This window comes from Lichenostomus cassidix, chromosome 10 (assembly GCF_008360975.1).
Source record: "Lichenostomus cassidix isolate B80296 chromosome 10, HeHo_3.0, whole genome shotgun sequence".
NCBI lineage: Eukaryota > Metazoa > Chordata > Aves > Passeriformes > Meliphagidae > Lichenostomus > Lichenostomus cassidix.
Window position 1 is genome coordinate 11,815,728 of NC_139491.1, and position 7,657 is coordinate 11,823,384.

Below are 7,657 nucleotides of genomic sequence, written 5' to 3' on the forward strand. Positions count from 1 at the left end.
GAAACACATGCCAGTGGCTGTTTCTGCTTCATGCCCAAACTTGTTTGTACAGGTTGCAAACTCTGTCAGGGAAAGGGAAAGAAAAAAACCATCAGTCACCCCAGTGGCATTTTAAAGTATCAGGCTGGGAAGACAGATCTTGTTCAGGATTACCAAGTCCAATCTTAGCTCCACTAGTCCCTGATACTCCTATGGGCAGGGGGCACTGGGAGAATCAGATATGCAGGTCTCTGGCCCAGTTCCTGTGCCAGCAGGACAGATGCAGTAGTGAAAACTCTTCCCTCTACTATACTTTGAATTCCTATTTTTTAAATTCGGTGTTACCAGGGTTTCTTTCCTTTTTCCCCCCTCTGCTTTAGACAAGCTACCCCTTTCTCCTGCTCTGATATGCACATTAGAGTCTGCAGAGCTCCCAGCTCTTGATGCAGAGCAGTTTCCAAAATCCCAAAGAGGGACTAAATAGCCCTCCACCTTGGTGTGGTGTGAGTCCAGGGACTCAGCTCTTTGTGTTCTGCTCATATGGATGTGTGCTAAGCACAGGGAGCAGCTGGTGCTTCCAAAAAACCATGGCACATAGCTTTTTGTTCCCTGGGAGTTCCTTGAAAATGTCCCCTTCTTGTTACAGAATTGTCCTTGATCTACAAGGAGTAACTCAGTGCATGTTCACTGCCATTGTCTCCCTTTAGCCAGAAAATAGACAATCCAACAGCTATTGTTCAACCTGGGGATGTGCCAAGATTAGAAAGGGAGATTAGAAAATGCTTGTTTGCAGCTGTTGTTCGGCCTCTGGGCACGTCCTGGACAAAGTGTGGGTCTCAGAGAAAATAAAAGTCCCTTCCCACACTGGTTTTACAATGTTGCTATCCAACTGGGATGCACAGGCAGAGCTGTTGAGCTCTTCTGATGGCCAAGGTAGGCAACCTTGAACTCATTGTTCCAGTTATGTTCAGAACCACAAAGGAAAATGTAGGCAGTATAAGCTACAGAGTTCACATACTGCTGGAGAAAGGAACATCCTTCAAAGCCCCCCAGAGTAATCAGCACATTTGAAATGCCTTTCAGCACAGACTGAGCCAAGGAAATAAAAATTGAGTATTTTTAAAGTGATAACAAAAGAACAGGAAAAAAACCCCCAAGAAGCCCAAAAATCTTTTCGCAGGCAAGTGACAAAAAGCTTCTTCCAGTGTGTTATCTTCAGGTGTGAAAAATTAAACCTACTTATAATAAACTCAATAATGCAGCTGTGTCCTGGGGGACCAGCAGAGGAAGATTTTGAAGATGAAACTTCATTTTTGAAGGATTCTAATCTATAACAAATGCCTTATTTCTGACACCTGATAAGTGTGAAGAGGCCTAGAAGTTAAATCCAAGAAAGGGCGTAGGAAATTTCTTTGCCTTGATAGTAACACATCAGCTCTCAGGAATTTGGTATAGATAACACCTATGTGTCAGACAGTCGGCATAGTTCTAACAGTGAAAAATCCAGTTTCTTGCCTTACTGATGTGAACAGTCTCACTGCCTTGTGGAATGGGATTAAAAAGTCTACAAACAGCAGCACAGAAGGTGAGAGTCTTTGGGAACCCTACATGTGCAGGCTGATACTTGATACTAATCCCGAGATGATGGGGTCAGCAGAGCCATGAGGTGAAAGGGAAGCCTCCACTGAGCAGAGTGAGCTGTAGAAGTGTGTGATACATAGCGTGTATTTCACTGGTTGAGTAAAATCTTTTTTTTAAAAAAAGATTGTTTGTTCATTGGACCAATTCCTGCTTAACTACCAATGCCCTCATTAGCTAGCCATGCAAAAATACAGGTTAGGGTAAGGCCAGCTGGGAGCTTTAAATAAAATGAACCAGGGCTAAATTAATTTAGAGGATAACATGGTACCGCATCATTGAGTGCCACACACCAGATTGCAGTGATGAGTGATGGGGATCCATGGCAGAAAGTTGGTCCTGCTCTGGTAATAAGAATGCTGGGAAAAATGAGGGATCTAACACTGTATAACAAATTGTTGCTTGTCTCAAAAGTGAGGCCTTTAAAACAAGTTTTCTTTCTCACTATTTCACCAGCTAACCTCTTTTCAAATTGTAAGCTAATTTACTAATACTTTTGTGGTGAAACTAAACCAGCAAAATTGAGTTTTTACTGATTAGCACTAAACTCCAAAGCAGGCAAACCCTAGAGGAAGAAGATTATTTTGTCTTAAAGGCAAACAATTGAAGTAGGAAGATGTTAACACTGGGAATCAGCAATTTCTGTTATCCCTCAACATATCTTGTTTTTTGGGAAATCACAAAGACTGGCTGATGAAAATGCATGTGTGCATCGGCTGGACCAAAATTAGGAGTTGCATGGGCACATCAGGGAGTTGCAGAAAGACCAGCCAGTTAGACACCACAACAGGCACATGCATTCACAAACACAACTGTGGCAAAGGATATATTGTACATTTTGATATAAGCCAAAGCATACCCACAGCTCTGAAAAAACAATTTAAAAAGTCAAGGATGGAATTTCCCTACTTGTGTGTATTTCAGTGCTAGTGCAAAGAGCTCTCTGTGTTCTGAATATTTGCTTTTAAATCTTAAAAAAATATATGAAGCAAGCTAAAGCCAGATCTCCCAGAAAGCCCCAGATCCCACTGCAGTGCTAATAGGAAGCCTAACAGGCTGTTAGGTCCTGACGCAATTCTTCCTGAAGTCTCAGTCTGCTTCCACCTGCCAGCTGTTCCAGCTGGAAAGAGTCTAACATCCATAATGCCAATAACAGGGAGAAAGTTGCAGGAAGTGTAAATAACAAACAGCCAGTTTCCTGCAATTCCAGCGTGCATTTATCAAGTCATGCAAAAATTTACTGAAAAAATAGCCAAGAAGTCTGTTGGCCAAGAAGGACCTGAACAAAGCAGCAATTTCAAAGTCAGGAGAAGTGAGTGAACTGGGAAGGGACTGTCTTTTGTCTTGCAGTCATTACATATAAATTTCCTCCTAAACAATGTAACGCATGAGAATGTGCTGTGTCTGGCCAGTGAATTGTACACAGGTACCACCTACACCATGAAATCAGTGCTCTCATCTGCCTGTACAGCAGTGTTTTGTAAACACAGCTTGCTAAGCCTTTTAGCATTTCTGCAGAGATCATTTCATCTGACACTCAAACAAAACAAACTGTTGGACCCTGCTCAGTCACAGCAGAGAGCACTTCTGGGGAGGAAACAGTGATGGATGTCTTCTCCAGCTGATAATGCACAATGCTTTAGGAAGACAAAGTTAAACTACTGCAAGTTGGACAATAAAATTCTTGAGTTTACAAAAGGAGCTTTGGAGACCAGCTCTTCAATAGCCACACAGGTTCATGACCTTAGCTGTGTATTTCACCTAAAAAAACCCCACAGTGGTGTCTCTAGAACAGTGCTCCCTACCAGGAGAGTGGGATATCACCTCACCGGGAATTGCTGGAGATTAGAAAGCCTCCAACAGAAGACGTTTCACTGCTCTGCAACTTTCCCCCACCTTATCCTCACTGTAGCAACTTCCAGCTCTCCCCCAAGTACTGCACACAGCACAGAGACAACCTGGTCACAGTAGGAAATGGTCTGACAGCAGAAGGAGTTCTGACAGCACTTCCCTGGTGTCTGAGACAGACTAGGTGAATGTCCTATCCCTAGTCTCTAGTGAATGAGTTTATTGCAATGATTTAATCCTTTTTTGGTTTTTTGTTAAGCTCTTTCAAAGGCAAATGGGAAGCACTGAGGATCATAGGCGAAACACAGCACACATTTATCTCAGAGAAGAGTATAGGCAGGCACATAACATTTGCACAGCACATGTGGTACCCTTGGGCAGAAAGCTCGTGGCCATTTTCCAATCAAGAGTCATAAAAAGTATCCTTAAACCCTGGGGCCACCTCTCTTGTAGGTCTGTGGAAACACCAGGTATCTGCAGAGGGGTTTGTTTGGCAGTCTGTGTGCCTAGCCATGCTTGTTTGCTGTCCAGAAAAACCCAACTGAAGAGCCCACTACCACACAGCACCCTGTTTTTGCAGTCTCTCCACAGCGTGGCTGATGAAGTCAGTGACATACCATCTCCACACATAGTGAGCAGTAGCTGCGTTGCTCTGCTTTGACAGTAACAGGCCTGAGGGGCTTGTCTTTGGAGCACTTGTCACAGGGACCAAACACAATCGCTAAAAAGGTCTGGTCCATCTCGGTGCTTCACGAGAGCTGAAAGAGAAGAAGAAGGAAAGCATGCATTGCAGTCCAGCCCAAAGCTTCCCACTACTGCTGTGCCAGCTACGGCAGCCTAGGCTGTATATAGACATCTGTAGGCTGGATAATCTCTCTCTGTGACTAATCTCTCGAGCTGGATGAACTGTCACTATATACAAGACAGTCACATGCTCTGCACATTCTTTTTTTATGAAGGAAAACATAAAGCAAAACATATTTATAAACACAACTCTGTAATATGTGCTGTGCCATTACATGTGGGAAATTACTTATAGTTTGTACTCAGCCCTTGTCAGCAGACAGCAACCAGAAATGCACAGCAACAGCTGGACTTCTGAGAAACATGCACTGATCAATAATTTTTGGTTTTCCACTGCATTATAAAATAGACATTATTATGCACTATTTTTAAAGCTGAAAAGATTACCTAAGATTTGGTCAGCAGCAGCTATAAACTATTATGACCAATGTGCTGCTGGAGCAGAAATTGATGCTTCAAGCACACTGACAGCTGGGTCATTACAAATCCACTTTTGTTCTCAAGCCAGCCATCTCTAAGATCAAAGCACTATCACCATCAGAGTATTAAAAACTACTTGAGAGTCAGACAAACAAACGAGAATATTACTGCAGTGTCATTTTTCTCTGTACATTTTTCATAGGGAAAATGGGACCTTTCACCTCTTCTAAATATGGAGGTTTTTAACGTTACTTAGACTTGTACATAAACAATGAATTTATGGTAAACAATCAGAAGCAGTTATTGCAAGAGAGATTTAAATGGAACAAAAGAAATTCAATGACCTATGAAGACTTTAGAACTGGTCTGGCTGGACATTATACAAAAAACAAACCAAACTTTCCGCTGTGTACCTGTCTCCATTCTGCTGTTTATTCTTAAGTATTTCAGTGGAATACTTGAAAAGTGAGATAATAAACCCAGAAATCCTGCCCACTCTTAAGTCAATAAAAGTTTTGCTGTCATCTCCAGGGGAGGCATAACTTCATCCCAAAACACGTGGGAAGAAATCTGTCCTGGAAGGAACTGCAGTGTAATAATCTAAAATTTGCATGGAGCTTTCAGTCAGCTCCGTGCAGTCAAGGAATTTTATATTCCACTTGATGAAAAGCAGCAAATATAGCCTGAAGCTTTTAACACATTTTTTTGCTAATGTGAACCCTAGACTGCAAGCTGCCACCCTTTCCAGGGAGCTTCTCCCTGCAGACATCGCTCAGTGCTGGAAAGTGGCTGCACTACCTGGGCTCAGCTCCCCTGGGCTCTTCAACTGGACATTCATCACTGAATAACCTGTTATTCCAAGCCTCTCAGAATTAGTGGTTCCCTGAGGAATCACTGATCTTATTTGAACAAGATATTGTCACTATCTCTAGACAGTTTTGACAAGGATCTATTAGGCTTGGAATAAATACTTTGGGCAGAATTAATCTTTGATGAAGTATGAGAATTTGCTGGAGTAACATACAGGAGGAATCATACCTGCTATCAGTGTTTTACTTCAGATGAGATTATGACACATTGCAAAATTCTGCTACAAGAGAAACCATAAAGCTTTTGAATAATTAAAAAACAGTATTACACCTGAGATAGTATACCATCACTATGACAATTTTATAAAAATATTTAAAGCAAAGGGGTCTAAAACCATTATAACTTCCAGCTCTGTAGCCTGAAATTTTAATCTTACTAGGTTTTTCAATTTAAACCAGAAATCTAAAAATGGTAGCACGGTGAATCATTAAGAAATAGGTTATTACAGAGAAATTCTGTACAATGAATCTTGTTGATAAAAAATTTACTCACCTTTTCAAACAGCAAGAACCTGAAGATTCTCAAGATGACTAAATAAGCCCTGTGCAGCTGCTAACATAGAAAGACAACCTCCCTATTAATTCTACTTAAAGGTATTTAAAGCTCAGCCTCTTCAGTTGCATCACCTCAGATCAGTTACATATGGAGGATTACTGATAATAAAGACTTTATTTTAACTGCCCTCTTTTAGAATAAAGAACAGAAACTATTAGGCAAACCAGACCTTACCTGCCTGTTCCATACAGCAGTTTTTTTGACGGTTTGTTTATAAACAAGTATTTGTTAACAAATGTTAAAGTTGAATAAAACTGGGGAGGTGTTGGACAACTTATTTTTCCAAATTTCAACTTGGGCCTCTGACAAATAGCACTGCCAATGTTAAGTTTATCTCATACTCTTAAAAATATTTACAGGTCAAACAAACTGATTAGTGCCCATGCTGGTTCTCCCTTGGTTATACTTTTAAAATTCACCTGTTGTAAGACAATAAATTTAAAGTCAATAGGATTAAAAATTGCTGCTTTTCTTGGACTCTTTGAAAAAAGTTTGAGAAATTTGTGAAAACATGTCTGAAAATTTTAAAAAGTGCTGAAGATCACATCTACTACTAAGATGTAGTAGTCATTTGGTAGTCAAGAGGATCTGAGATAAAATGAGGGAAAATAAAATAGAATTAGGTCTCAGCCCAGCAGAGACTTGGGTAGAAGTAACCAGTCCTAATATATTTTTATTAGAATATTACAGGAGCACAGGACTGAAAGAGCCACCTGTGCTGCTGAGCTCTATTCCCAGAAAGTGCAGGAGCCACATGTCTAAACACATCCAAAGAGGCCAAAAGCATCTTACACATCTCTCCATAAGCCATTTCAGTGCTTTCTCACTGCAGTAATGATCACCATTCAACATCTTCCTATTTGAAGGAAATAGCTTTCTCCTTTAGTATCATTCTAGGAAAGTTAACCTCAGTAATGCTTCTTTCATGAATCTGCCTTCATTAAAATTGCTGCTTATAATGAGAAGAATAACAGAGAACAAAAAGAATTTTGTACCTAAATTCTGGCTGAAGGCATTAATGTCAGCAAAAGCATGATAAGTTTCTGAGAGCATACAGCAAACCTGATAATTTTTAACTTTAAAAATATACCTTGTTGTTTGCACACACAGCATTAATAGCACTCCACACAAACCTCTCAAAGTAACAAAGCATCAAATTGTCAGAACAGTTTTCCTTGATCAACAGTTTTTGTCATAACACACACACCTTGATGTTCCTGTGTGAGGTGGATGCAAGAGTGGGTTGTGCTTTTCCTAACAGACACACAGCTCCAGGAGCTGCAAAAACAGGCTCTGCACGACTTACAGCAACAAAAGTTGCTTGCAATTAAACTATTTCCAGAAATTCATTCAGAGCCAAGGACAGCACACAATGCTGACAGGAAGATACACAATGTCACAGCAAAGCAACTAAATCAAATAAATGTTTATGGTACAATACAAGACTGAGAGCTTTCACTGATGTTCACATAGTTCCAAGGAACTTCTTTCAAATGTTTCCATACTGAAAATGTAACTATTGCATCACACAAAGAACTACAAA